This window comes from Callospermophilus lateralis, chromosome 11, assembly GCF_048772815.1.
Source record: "Callospermophilus lateralis isolate mCalLat2 chromosome 11, mCalLat2.hap1, whole genome shotgun sequence".
Classification (NCBI taxonomy): domain Eukaryota; kingdom Metazoa; phylum Chordata; class Mammalia; order Rodentia; family Sciuridae; genus Callospermophilus; species Callospermophilus lateralis.
In genome coordinates this window covers 4,268,189-4,282,080 of record NC_135315.1, presented here as the reverse complement: position 1 = coordinate 4,282,080, position 13,892 = coordinate 4,268,189, and the positions used below count along the sequence as shown (strand labels likewise).

The following is a 13,892-nucleotide window of genomic DNA, read 5'->3' as shown; positions in this document are numbered from 1 at the left end:
AGATGAAACCGGAGAAGCAGCTGGACAGGGCGCTCCCGTGGTGCCAGGTGCGGTGCCAGGCGGGAGGCTTGAGGTCACTGAGAGGGCACCTGGAGGTCACTGAGAGAAGGTGAGGACAGGGCCAGTGAGAGTGAGTGAGCGAGGCCGTCCCCCCTGAGCAGAGTTTAAGGGGGTCCCAAGTATTTCAAAGCTTCCTTTTCTGCCGTGCTGGGGATGGCCTCCCCGGGCGCCGGCCCCGCCCCTCGCCTGGCATGCCCCGCCCCTCCCAGGGCACATGCTCCGCCCCTCCCCTGGCGCATGCTCCGCCCCTCGCCGCGCACTGCTCGTTCCCGCGATGCTTCTTGAAGACCCGCGTTATGCCCAGACCCGCTTGGTGAGCAGAGGTCAGAATTCTAAATAAAGGCAGACCCCGTCCCCCTGGGAACAGCTGCTGCCGGGCGTGGGGTGCTGGAACTTAAGGTCAGGGGCGATCCCCTGCTCCGTCCAGAGTGCAGGTGACAACCCTGGCCGCCCGAGCTTTGCCCGCTGCTGCGTTTCCCTGCACCCTGGGTGTTTGGGGCTGGTGGCATCTGGGGAACAGGTCAGCAGAGGCCTTGGGTCTGGGCAGGCCTTGTCCCTTGGGTGGCCAGGAAGGCAGCCCTGACCTGGGCTTCCCTCCCTCTTTGGCCATGGCCCTCGGCCAACAGAACTTCCAGCCGACCTGCCCTGTGTGCCTGGTGGGTCTTTTCCTTGCCCCCATCCAAGCCTCCAGATGCTCCACCAAAGCCACCTCCCCCAGGAGCTCCCTGGGCTGGCCGAAGGGCCCTTTTGGGATCACTGCGCAGGCGGTCATTTGAGACCCGTGTGGCCCTGCTCCCAGGTTGGACTGAAACCCAGTCTTGGGCGAGTCTGGTCTGAGCTGAGGGATAGAAAGGGATGAAGGTGGCTGCTACCTGCGGGCCACGGCGGCGGCCCGAGGCTACTTGGGGGGAAGGGCTAGAAGGAGCTTGCTTTCCTGGGTCATCTGCCCTGTGGGTTCTGATGTTCCTGGGCCCTGGCTGGGCAGGGATAGGAACCCCCCTCCCAGGGTCTCTCCCCAGGGAGGGTCACACGTGTAGACCCAGCCTCCTGCTCTGGCAGAACGGGCTTCTCCCGGTGCCTGGGGGTGGGGGTGCTGGCCGGTGTGTCTGTCTCTTCACGCCCGTGGACTGGGACCAGCTAGAGGGCAGCATGCACTGCACTGGTGACCCTAGCAGTGCTTGATCCTAGACGGACCCTGCCAGCTTGCCCCGGGGCTAGACAGGACAGTGGGCATTGGGCAGCCCAGGAGGAAGGGGATTACTCTCAGAGTGTCACCCTGTCCCTGTGGTCTAATCTCAGGCCTCCCCAGGCCTGGGCTGGGCTGGGCTGTGGAGGCCCAGGCAGGGCAGCCCCACTCTCCCACTGACCACCTGGGCTTCAGGCCCAAGTAATGTCAGCAGGCCAGTGTCACCGGGCCAGGTGGACCTGTGGGCTGGGTGCAGTGGCTTTCTGGGGTGGGGAGAGGATGGGGAGGGTGTGGTAGAGGAGGAGCCAGGCCCCTGGTTGGGGAGGAGGGTGGCCCGTCCCTCCCCTCTCTGTCCCCTGGTCCCTTCCCCGTCCTGTGTGCTGGCTTGGCAGGCTTATCCCTGATGGGGGCACCCTCTTACCTAGAGACCCTCGTACCCTCTACAGCCACCTGTCCCTGTAGCTCTGGGGCAGTCGGGGCCCATCCTGTGTCTCCGAGGAGGGCGACTGGCCATTGGTCAGACTGCAGGGCGGACCTGGAGTCCACACCTCGCTTTGCCCAATGGCTTCCTCTGGTCACTCACTCTGTCAAGGGGCTTTCTGCTCAGGCAAGAAGCCCTGGCCAGTGAGTCTGAAGCCCAGTCACCATGACTAAGTCTTTGCCTATTCAGCCAAGGGCGGCCGGGGCCCTCTGGCCACCCTGACCTTGGGACCTGCCCACATTAAACACTGGGCAGTTCTCCCACCCTGACCTGTGCCCACAAGCCTCGGGGGACAGTTCATCCCACTGTAGGTGACTGTGTCCCATCACGGGGTCTGGGGGCCCACCAGCTGCCTCCTTCCCTCTCCCTCACAGCAGCAGCAGCTGGCCCGGGACCTCCCTGCCCTCTGGGCTCAGGAACTGGGTGACTTCCCAGGGTTCTGGGTCGGGCCTTTCGGGCCTCATCTCAGGGGGCGGAGAAAGGCAGCAAGTGACCATCCTCACGCCGTCAGCTTCCCCGTCCTGCCTGTACTCCAGGGTAGGCGGCCAGGGCCCAGAGAGCTTCAGCCACTTGCCCAAGGCCCCACAGCACCTAGTGTGGAGAGCTGGGCGCTGGGGAGCCTGGCAGGTGGGCAGTGGTGGGGGCAGAGTCCTCTGCCATTGCTGACCCCCGTCAGGGCTAGGGCCAGCCCTGTGACTGCAGGGCCCTGTGTCTGGGCCTCACCCTGCGGCCCTGGCAGGGAGGCTGAGGAGCTGGGAAGGCTCAAGTGTCCAGTGCTCCCTGCAGGGTGCCCCGAGAGGGCGGAGTGCCCGTTAGGAAGGAGGGACCGCGTTGGTCCCACTGCTCCTGGCTGAGCAGGCACAGGTGGGAAGCCCAAGACCAGCGCCGCCCGCTGCCCTGCCAGGCTCGTCCTTCAGGACCAGGGCTGACCTCTGCTGGAGGCCCCGGCAGGGTGGCCAGGCCGGCATGAGGGGGCTGGGGGCTCGTCCTCCTAAGTTGAGGGGGAGGCCCCCTGACCTCTAGGCTGGCTCTGGGAACAGCAGAGACCCTGGGCTGTCATGCCCGCCCTCTCCTGGGAGGCTGCCTCCGTGTCCCCGGGGTGGGAGTGGGGGGGCATCCGCTTGTCCTGGAGGGCCCTCGTGTGCAGGGACGGCAGCTGGACGACTCGCGAGCTGACTGGTCGTTCTCCTTGGAGCTGGGACTGACTCTTCCACCATCTGATTGGGCAGAGCCAGGTGCCAAGGAGGAGTGGGATGGGGTCCGGGAGCCCGTCTTCGCCTAGTGCCAGGGTGTGGACCGTGAGTGGCCAGTGATGGCCCCAGGGATTGACAGCTCCTGGCTCATCTCACCCTGTCCTGGGCGCTTCCTGGTGCCAGCCCTGGGCTCTGCTCTGAATGTCCCTCGCCTGGACAGCAGGGCCCTGAGCTGCCCCTGAGGCTCCAGCCTGGCCGCAGGTGGAGGAGCAGTGGGTTTCTTGCCATCGGGACCCCGGGGCGGGGCTGGGCTGGTGGCTGGGACAGGGGGATCTGGTGTGGCTTCCTGGGAGGCAGCTTGGCCCAGGGCAGGAGGGACCGTGGCCCTGTCCCCTCTTTTCTGGCTCCAGAGCTGGGTCAGGCCGCCGGAGCTCTGGCTGGGGACTGAGGCAGAGGACACTGGGTGAAAGACGGAAATCCATCTCCCCTCACCACCAGGCCCACCCTGACCAGGGAGCCAGGCCAGTGGCCACCCGAGGCTGGGGAAGCTGAGGCCACCAGGCGGACAGGGGCGAGGTCTGGGCAGAGATCAGCCACCAGGAGGGAGCGCGGCCACCCCTGCGTGTCCGCAGGTCATGGCGCTCAGTTCTGCCCCCCAGCCCACCAGGTGGGGAGGCTGGGTCCTCATGGGGGCAGGTGCTGGCCCTGGTCACTGCCGGTGACCGGTCCTGGGTCCCCCACCCCGGAGCCCCCCTCTCCTGACTGCACTCTGGGACCGCGGGGCTTGCACAGAGTCGTCCCTCCCTTCAGGCCACCCCCTCACATCCCTGCTGTGGGGGGACGGCTCCACGGCTTGTTTCTGAGCAGCAGTGAGAGGAAGGGGGAGTGGGAAGGGGGACTGCCCAGAGAGCGAGGCCAGAGGAAGGGCAGGGAAGGTCTGGGAAGTCCACACACGTGCTCTGGGAGCAGGTGCCAGCTATGAAGTCATCTGGAGGTGGCCGCCGGCACCCGGCCCTGCCTGGGCGCCTGCCCCGGCTTCTCTACTTGGGGAGTGGAGCAAATTTGTTTCCATTTTAGGGACAGCTCCCGGCGGCTGTGCCCTCCTCCTGTCTTTATTGGTGATTCATGAATCCTAAGTGACCCCCCCCTTACTGCTTGCACACTCCAGCGCTGGGCTCCAGACCTTGGGAAACAGTCACTGCTGTTCTCCTAGAGAAGAACGTGTGGAGGCACAGAGAGGCTGAGCAACTGGCCCCAGGCCACACAACTACAGTAGGCGACCCTAGCTTTGGATACAGGGCTGTCTGACTCCAAGCTCTGGCTCCACGGTAATGAGATCTGTGGTCTCTGAGTCACAGGCACAACTTCTGTCAGGCTCTCTGCCCACTGGATGCTCCGTCAGACCATACAGATACTCCTGCGGTCCTTCTGGTTGGGCAGGGAGCAAACACCCCGTTTGGGCCCAACAACTTGACCTTCAAGACGCCCCTCAAGGGTAGTGGGAGGCTGGTCACCGAGCTGTGGACCCCTGTCTGTGTCTGCTTGTGAGGACACTGGGCCCCAGCTGGCCAGTCAGGGCGGGATCACAGAGCAGCGCTGTTCTGTGACTCCGTGATGTCCACTGTGTGGCAGGTCACTTTGTGACTCAGTGGCTTTGCTATAAAATGGGTCGAGCAGCATCCGCCCTCCTCCAAGGGTTTCGGGAGAACCAAGTGCGAGATTCTGCTGTGGTTTGCTGGGTCCCTGGATGAAGGGCCTTCGGGCCCTCTGAGCTGGGTGCCCAGGGCAGGTGCTGGCCCAGCACAGGAGGGGTTGGGGACCCCAGAGCTGGGAACCCAGCTCCCTGTCCCCTCAGGACCTGAGGTTCCCACCAGTGGCAAGGGCCACCAAGACCTGCACAGGATTGGAGGGCTAGTCCCTGCTGCCCGTGGTGGGCAGCAGGCCAAAGCCACACCCCAGGCTGTTCTTGGGACCCCCCCCCAGAGTCCCGCTGACCCGTACCACGTGACCCAGCCATGGGAGGTGGCCCAGCGGTGGGAGGTCGTGGGCTGGAGCTGTGCAGGGAGTGGCCCACAGGGAAGGCCAGCTGCGCAGGGCGCTGGCCGGTAGCCCTGGACCTCTGCTTGGCAGGCTGGACTCGGGGGTGGTGCTGGGGCCTCCTGCCTGCAGCCCAGACCCCGGCCCTCACCTGTGGACTCAGAGGGCCCATAAGGGGTGTGGCCATGTCCCCAGGGTGGCTGCTCACCTGGAGTGCCACTCTGGCTGCCGCCCACGCCTCTTCCTGTCCCTGTGCCAGCCAAGGGGACCTGTCCCTGGTGCCAGCCGGGGAGATGCTGCCCGTCCAGGGAAGGGCCTGGGCCCTGGCCCCGGGGTCTGTGCTCGCCTCTCAGGTGGAGTCTCAGCCAGGGACCCCTCCATTGCTCCTCACTGTCTCTGGGCAAAGGCCGGGTCCCCGTGTCCCCTCCCCTGCGTGTGGAGGCTGAGGAGGAAAGTCCTGCCCTGCCTGCTTAGTCTCTGTGCAGGGCAGAGCCAGTGCTGCCCGAGCCTCAGGGCGAGCCTGGGGCGGCTGGGGACCCTGCCTCCTGGAGCCACAGGGGCCTCCCGGGGAGGCTCAGCGTCCCCTGCTGAGGTGGGAAGTCACAGCTGGAGGGCTCTGCCTGCGGACAGGCCACCCAAGGGGTCCTGGGCTGGGGAGGTCAGGACGGCTAGAGGTCTGGGCCTGGGGAGCAGGGGACCTCCCAGGCCGCTCTCAGGCCCAGCTGTCCCCTGATTCACACAAGGCCTCCTGTGTCTCACAGCCCCCTGCCCAGCCTGCAGCCCCCTGCCCAGCCCGTGGCCCCTGCCCGCCCAGCTGCAGCTGCGGGCTCTGCCCCGCCCTCCCCGTCCCTCTCTGCAAGTTTGCCGTCCCTCCAGAAATGACCCCCTGCCCTGCAGCTCGCCTGCCCTCCACGGTGCGCCCCAGGAGCTCTCCTGCACATGGTAATGTGCAGTGGCGCCCCCTGGAGGTGTGCGGTGGTGGCACACGGTACACTGGCAGCTTCCTGTCACAAATCTTCTGCTCTGGTCGGCGTGGCCGCTCCTTGTACCCACTGTCAGTGGTGTCCAGCCCCCTAGCCGGGCTGCTCCAGGGACACAGGTTTGGGTCACAGGCGCTCGGTGAATGCCTGTGGACAGTGTGGGGCAGGGCCGTCTCCAGGGCAGCCTGGGGGAGGGACGGGGAGACTTTCCGGCGGGAGCAGCAGGTCTGCATGTGGACAGTCAGATACAGGCAGGGGACACTGTTGTGACATGGCCACAAGCCACTGAGACTGCCATCGGCGGGGTGCTGGGGGCTGGTGCTGAGGGGCTGGGGACGGCCTGGGCCTGGGCTGCAGTGGGGCGCAGGGGCACAGAGAGTTTGGGTTGCTGGCCCATAGTCACCCAGCAAGTACCGGGTCGTGCCAGAGTTCAGGCAAGGTCTCTGACTCCAAGGCCTTTGCAGAGCCTCCAGCAGGACACTGGCAAAGAAGCCAGGTGTGAGGACCAGGCTGTCTCAGACAGAGTCCAGGGGGGGCTGGCAGCCTGCTGACATGGCCACTCTGATACAGGCCGAACCAGCTACAGAGTGCCGGCTGTGAGCGTGGTGACCTCACTTGGGGAGACAGACAGTGGAGAGACGGGACTCTGTGCCCTGTGTCCCCACCCTGCCCACTTGCAAACTGGGTGACCTCGAGTGCCTTCTGGAACCTTCCAGCTTCCTCGTCTAGAACACAGAGCTAACAGTCCTACCCCAAGCTGGACGGGGGCCTTCATTGGAGATTCAGGGACAGTGGGCCTGTCATGGGCTGGGGAGAGGTCAGTGGTGCAGGGCATCTGTGGCAATGCTGTCCTTCAGGTGAGGACAAGCCCTGGGGCTGGCTCTGCGGGCATTAGTGACTGCAGGTGCCCGTCCAGGAAGGGCATAGTGACCGTGGGTGCCCATCCGGGCAGGGCAGCTTTTCCCTGAACGAGGCGCCCAGTCCCGGCCATGGGTGGGGATTCCACAGCCGCGAGCCAGCGGGCGAGGCCGCCCTGTCCGGCCTGTCTCGGGGTGCTGGGGTGCCTCCCCTGCCTCCCGCAAGGCCCCACTGGTTCTCTGCCCCCGCCCTCCTCTCCCCGAGCTGCGGCCAGCCAGGGAGGCCAGCAGAGGTCTCAGGAGTCCGTGGAGAGGACTCGGCAGAGCGCGTTTTCATAGATCTGTCCCTGGAGAGTCTCTGCTGCAGCCCAGTGGCTTCCTCTCTGCCTACGTTGTTCCTGGGGTGGTCATGGGGGTGGGCGCTGAGGGGTGGACACAAGCCCTGGCTGAACCGCACGCTCCCCACAGCCAGCGGCCGATGCGTTGGGGCCGAGGAGGTGACCTCACTGCAGGGCCTTGTGGCCCCCAGCGCTGCCTGGGAAGGGCTGCAGCCCAGGCTCCGGGACGTCCTTCCCGGGGTCAGCCATGCCGTTGGGCTGCTGGACCCCCCTCCTGGCCAGAGAACGACCTTCATCTCCCGACTCGCGCCTCCTCCTCACGCCTCCTCGCGGCAAAAAGAGTCTGAGTAGGAAATGCCCATCGGGAATATCGCGTTCCACCCGAAACCCCCGCGGGGGCGTCTGGGAGCTTCATTTTCTCCTACAGGAGCTTAGTATGGCTTCAAAAAGGGGTTCCTAACGAGAGCGAGGTCGGTGCGTGTCCCTGCTGGGGAAGGAGACCCCATCACTGGGGTTTGCGCTCCACCTGTGCCCGAGGGTTTCCCTTCCTGTCGCAGGGGGTGGTCCCTGCCGTCGGTGAGTGAGACCCCGGCCAGGGAGCTGCCCGGCCTCCACTCCTGGCCGGGACTTCCTGGCAGTGCGACCCTGGACGAGCCTTCCCCTCCGTTAGGTGGGCTCACAGACCCCCGCAGAGACTGTGGTGAGAAGTAGGGCCACGGGACCTGCCGTGGCTTGGCCTGGCACAGCGAGGGCCGGGCGTCCACTGGCTCAGCCTGCAGAGCGCCTGGTCTGTGGTACTGGGGACGGGCCAGGGATGCCTGGCCACCCAGCCACGTCCCCAGCCCCCGCCCTCACCTTTGAATCTTGGGGTTTCGAGACAGGTTTTGCTGCCCCGCCTGGGCCCACTTGTGTCCTCCTGCCTCAGTCTCCCAGGGTGCTGGGTCAGAGGCGTCCACCGTGCCCAGCTCAGAAGCCCCTTTTGTTGTGTCCCCCCGTGTCCTTGTTGGCCACCTCTCTTGTCCTTTGTCCCAGGCCTGCGTTCCCTCCTTCCTTCATTAATTCTGTGTCAGGCCTGGAGCTGAGGCTGGGGGTGCAGAGGCTGGTCACCTGCTGGGCCATCGCGCCATCCCCTGGGGACCCAGGGAGGCGCTGCTCATGGTCTGAGCCTGGCCACCCAGTTCCTGGGTGATGAGGAGAGGAACGGGAGGGCCCCGCGGGCCTGGGAGCCCCAGGGAGCCATGGGGAGGAGCTGGGAACCCATTGTAGGTCCTCGTCACTCGCCACTCTGAGGACATTCTGGGATCTTGGGGCACCGACGGGGCGGGATGCTTTCTCTGGAAAGCCATCAGAGGCCGCTGGGGCCGTGGACAGTCGCTGACTTGTGAGCCACGGACAGGCCGTAGCCCTGTTCACAGGGGAGTGGCCTCCTGCCCAGCGCCCTGCAGCCCGGCCCGTTGGCTGGAGAAGCAGGTGCTGATTTTCAGGTCAGGAAACTCCGCTGTTCACAGGACGCTCTGCTTTCAAGTAACGGAAACCCAGCTCCTCGGGCTTAGTGCTAAGGACAATGTACTCTTTTTTTGGGGGGTGGTACCAGGGATTGGGCCCAGGGACACTTGACCACTGAGCCACACCCCAGCCCTGTTTTGTATTCTATTTAGAGACAGGGTCTCACTGAGTCGCTTAGGGCCTCGCCATTGCTGAGGCTGGCTTTGAACTCACGATCCTCCTGCCTCAGCCTCCCAAGGCGCTGGGATTACAGGTGTGCGCCACTGTGCCCGGCGAGAATATCCTCTTACATAAAACAGGGTGCCTGGTGCTTGGAGGACCCCATCCTACCATCCTGGCCACTGTGTCCCCACTAACACAGGGTGCTGCCATGCCCTCCCCACATCCAGGTCTCTTTCCTGCGTCCCCCTCCTCCAGAGACCCTTGGAGGGGGCCGGAGACCTTTCTGGAACCCCCTCACTGCCCTCCCACAGGGTCATCAGGCAGCTCTGCCCCCAGCTGTGTGTGTTCCTGAGTCTGGTCCTGGTGGCTCCTGCCTGGATGCTGTGGCCCCAGGCAGAGTGGGCGGAGCTGGACCAGGGAGCAGCACCCCCACCCTGTGGCCCTCCTTTGGCAGTGGGACAGGGAGACACCCCTTCAGAGCCTGGTGTCTGCAGAGAGCCGGGGCGGACATGTGGCACCCATGTCCTGGAGCTGCGCTGCCCGTGGCAGCCAGAAGAGCTGAGCTCCCTGCTGGACCAGCAGCCCCAAGCTGGCCGGCCTCTCGGGAACAGCAGTGTGCCCTGTGGCAGTGACCGGCCAGCTCTCCAGGGCTGAGGGGCGTTGGGCAGGGGCTGGAGTGTTGGGCTGTGGGCGCTGAGGTGCCCGCAGGGTAAGTCTGCAGCAGGGGGCAGCTGCCCGACCCTTGAGTCTGAAGGGTGCTGCCCTTTGCTCCCGGGTGGCCAGTGCCCTCCCGGCCCTCAGACCCCGGCGTTTGTGTGCGTGTCCAGGCATCTGCAGAGCCGAGCTGCAGGCCTCTCCGCGCCTACGTCGTCCACATTCCCGCCCGTCCAAGTCCTGGGTGGTGTCTGTGGCTGCTGCTCCTTCAGGGTACCTGTTTCCGGGGGACCCTGGTCAGACACAGGACCCCTCCCCTCAATCTGGGCAGCTGCACGTTGGCTTTGTAGAAGGTTCTCTAGAACGCGGCCGGAGCCCAGGCTGGTCTCGCCACCAAGTGCTTGTCTGCTGTGCACTCTAGGGCATGTCCCTTAACCTCTCTGTGTGTCATTGCACCCCACCTCTCAGGGCCAGCTGGAGTGTCACATGGTGGGTAGAGGGGCACTGTCCCTGTGGATTGCTGGTGTCTTGCCGATGCCATCTAAGGTCTCCAGGGCTCTGCATGTTGCAAATTCTTTTTTCCGTCTGTTGGATGCAGACAGCCCCATATTATCTCCAGGTGTGCAGGCAGCACGTGGCCTCTCCGTCCGTCACGCCTCAAACCCAGCAGTCCCTGAGAGTCCCGAGGAAGCTGCCCAAGTCACGCATCTCCTGGGTGTGACAGAAATTTGAATTGGGGCCCCTTCCATTGTCGTTGACCCTTTCGGCCAGCCATCATATTGGTTCCCTCTTAGGGTAGAAGATGCAGGTGCAGTGATTGGGCAGGTCACACAGCAGGTCAGTGACAAGCTGGAGTGGGCCTCCCAGGTCCAGGAAGCAACCTCTGCCCTCGCGGTAGCTCCGTCTCCTCCCCTCCTCTGTACCTGTGGGAGACTGCGGCACTTGCCCAGGGCAACCGAGGCCCACCTGGCCAGGCCCTGATTGGAGCAGATGGCGTGTCCTTGGGTGGGGCTGCAGGGCTCACGGGAGCAGCTGACCCTCACCTCATCCTTCCTGGAAGGCGGTTGTCACTCAAGGAGGGGCCCAGGGCCTGGAAGTCCGTGGACACATGAAAACCATTGTTGGTGATCTTTATTTTTTTGGTCCTGGGGATTGGACCCAGGCGCTTTACCACTGAGCCACATCCCCAGCCCTTTCTGATCTTTTGACGTTGGTCCTCACTAAATGGCTGAGGCCGGCCCCAACCTGGGATCCTCTCGACCCAGCCTCCTGGTCTCTGGGATCACCGGCACAGTGTGGTACTGGCCTAGGGGTGGCTTTATGGCTGTCTCTGCTGTGGTCTTTACCTCTCCCTTGGAGGGCTTGTGGTGTGTGACAGCGGTCAGCTAGTGACCCCTGTTGTAGGGCTATTGTGTGTTTTAGGTGGATATGGGAACATTTGCTGGGGCGGGGCCTGGGCAGGGCCTGACAGACCTGGACCTCTTGGGGCTTCCCTTCTTCCACCTGCAAAACCTCCACCTGGCTCTGCACCCAGATGGCACCCAGGCACCCAGGTAGCACCCAGGCGAGGGCTTGCAACCTGCAGAGCCACTGGGAACCTACGTGGGAGGGCTGGGGATGCTGGCGTGCAGGAAGGGTTAATGGTGGATCCGCTTCCTGCCCACCGCCGCTTTCCCAGGGAAACAGCCAGAACAGAGAGGCCTTATCTCCAGAGGAAGGGGTGGGTGGGGGACAGAGGGCTCTGCACAGGCACCTCCGCGTGCGCGGTCCCAGCCTCTTCTGCGGGCCAGCTGTTCAGCGCACAGCCAGAAGGTGGAGGGCGGCTCTCCAGGCAGCCAGGCGCAGTGAATGTGGGATTCATTACTGGGACTTGGCAAAGCCAAGGCTCTCCCTTCCCCCTCCCCCAGACGAGGGGGGGCTGGGTCCTCCTGGAGTTGAGGCGCTTGGGCTGCAGCCAGCTGGGGAGGGGGCTGTGGCCAGACCCCCTCCATCCCCCAGTGGGAGTGGGAGGGGCGCCTGCTTCCTGTCCCCTTGTCTGCAGCTGCCCTTCCCCCAGATCCTCCCAGAGGCTTTCTTCCGTCCCTGGTCCCTGTCCCTCCTCGAGGGACGCCCCTGGCCTCCTCCTGTCTGGCTGCAGCTGGTGTGGAGGTGGGAGAGACCTGGCCCCTCTGACTGAGAGCCACCCTAGCAGTGACACCAGAGGGAAGGCCTCGGGGACGTCCCCAGTGTTCCTTCCCAGGAGTGAGTGGTCCAGAAGCCTAGCTCTGGAGCAGGTGGACCTGCAGGACAGAGGTCCCTGGACAAGCCTCAGACACAGAGTGTGCGCGTCAGCTGGAGAAGAGCCCCAGAGAGGCCCAGCCACCTCCCGAGCCCACATGGAGCCAGGCCTGCTGCCCCTCTCCGCCCAGGCAGGGACACCCCTCCCATCCTACCCCTGCTCAGGACCTCCTGTGGCTCACCCAGAGGTGGTCATCTTGTGGAGACCACATGGGAGGCTCTGTCCTCCTGGGGACCCTCAGTCAGGTGGGAGGCCTCCTGACCCATCAGGGACTGGGCGAAGGGTGCTGACCACTCCTGATTGCTCCTGGTCCTGGGGTGGGGACCACGGGTGGGTGAGCCACCTCATTGCCCGTGGCCCTGGCCTATTCACCACCCTTCTGGGATGGCCAGATGTCCCACTAGGAGAGTCACAGGGACCTGCAGTAGTGCCTGGGGACTCGCTTGTCCAGAGCCACAGGGCCTGAGCCCTGCCCTGGGTCAGAGGTGACACTGGGGGCCCCTGGCTTGAGCTGTGTGCACACAAAAGTGGCTTCATCCTGGCATCTCGGTGGCCGGGCACAGGTGACGAGCTCACAGCATCTACTCAGAGCTTGGTGTGTGGGATGTGACCGTTCAGGGGTCAGGGACTTGGGTGGCCCTGGGAGGTACCTGCAGACAGGCTCCAGCCTGGTGGCCAGGAAGCGCTGAGAGATTTGAAAGGCCATCTGGATGAGGTCACTTGGTGAAGAAGGGACAGATGGTCACAGATCCCCTCACCTGCCGAGCGCTGCTCCAGCGTCCAGCACACGCCATCCCTTGCCCCACAGGACAGCATGGAGGGTGCCTCATCCCCCCAGAGAGCAAGTCCAGGGCCAGGCTTGGTGGCGTTGGCGTGGCTCCGGAGAGTCCAGTCCCCAGAATCTGGGAGCGTGTTAGGGGACATGGCAGGGGCCATTCAGGTTGCGCTGGAGTCAAGGTTGCTAATCAGCCCGTCTTCAAATGGGGAGATTTTTTTCCTGGATAATCCGCATGAGCCCGGTGTGACCACAAGGGTCCTTCAAAGTGGCAAAAGCCGGCTGGAGTCGCGAAGCAGGAGAAGGGAGGAGGAAGGCTGCGGCCACCAGATGCAGGCGGCAGGAGAGGCCAGCGAGCCACTCTCCCCTGGAGCCCCTGAAGGGCTTGGGGACACCCTGACCAGCCGAGAGGGGTGGCGTCTCGGTCACGATTAGCTTCCTGCACGCAGGACGGGAAGGGGAGGGAGGGTCTGCAAGGATTCGGAGGAATTCCCTGGTGCTTCTGGGCCCGGAAGGTTCCAGGTGCCTGCAGACCCCCCAGGGCTGCAGTTTGTAGACGCCCCGTTTAGTCATGTTTTTTTGCTGCTGTGACTGAAGGACCAGAGCAACTTGAGAAGAGGGAGAGCTCATTTGGCAGTTCGAAGTTTCAGTCCATAGGCAGCTGCCCCACTCCTCAGGGCTGGAGAACAGGCTGAGCATTGGGTGGAGGGAAGCGGGTCCCCAAAGCCATGCCCCAGTGCCCACCTCCCCCAGCCACACCCGCTGCCTGCAGTCACCACCCAGTTAATCCCGTCGGGGTTAATTCACTGGTTGGGTAAGGCTCTCAGAACCAAGCCATTTCCCCTCCGAACCCCCTCACACCTCACGGGTGAGCCTCTGGGGACACTCACCTCCAAACCTGCTGGGAAAGAGGACGAAACTGTCCCCTTTCCGTAGATGCAGGTGTGGGGTGGGCTTTCTTTTTATTTTCAGACTTAGAATTCTGCAGCTGAAAGAGACATTAGGGTAGTAAGGAGACGGACCCCAGGAAATTCAGAGGCTCCATGAGGCCCGTGGAGGGAGCTCAAGCCCAATTTCCCCCTCCTGGTCCCCAGCACCTACCTCCTGGGTGCAGGGCAGATTACAGAGCGTGAAGCAGGCTGAGCCGGCCTCCTGGACCACAGTGGCCAGGTGATCTGCCACCTTCAGGGCCCAGGGACCTGGAGACACTCTGTCAGGAGGTGAGGACTCAGCCAGGAGGTGGAGAGTGAGCCCAGTACCCGCCACAGGAGCTCTGGGCTGCCCAGGGCCCCCGGAGACCTTGGGCCTGGTGCCCACCTGCCCCAGCAGCCCCTGTGTGGTCAGCAGCTTGCTCTAGCCAGGCTCTTGCCTATCCACGTGAAAGT

General features: G+C 64.3%; 1 protein-coding gene across 3 annotated transcripts in view; it reads left to right on the top strand.

Moving 5' to 3' along the window:
• Positions 1–13,892, top strand: part of Septin9 (septin 9) — a 140,815-nt gene that overhangs the window by 88,431 nt on the left and 38,492 nt on the right. The window lies entirely within an intron of this gene.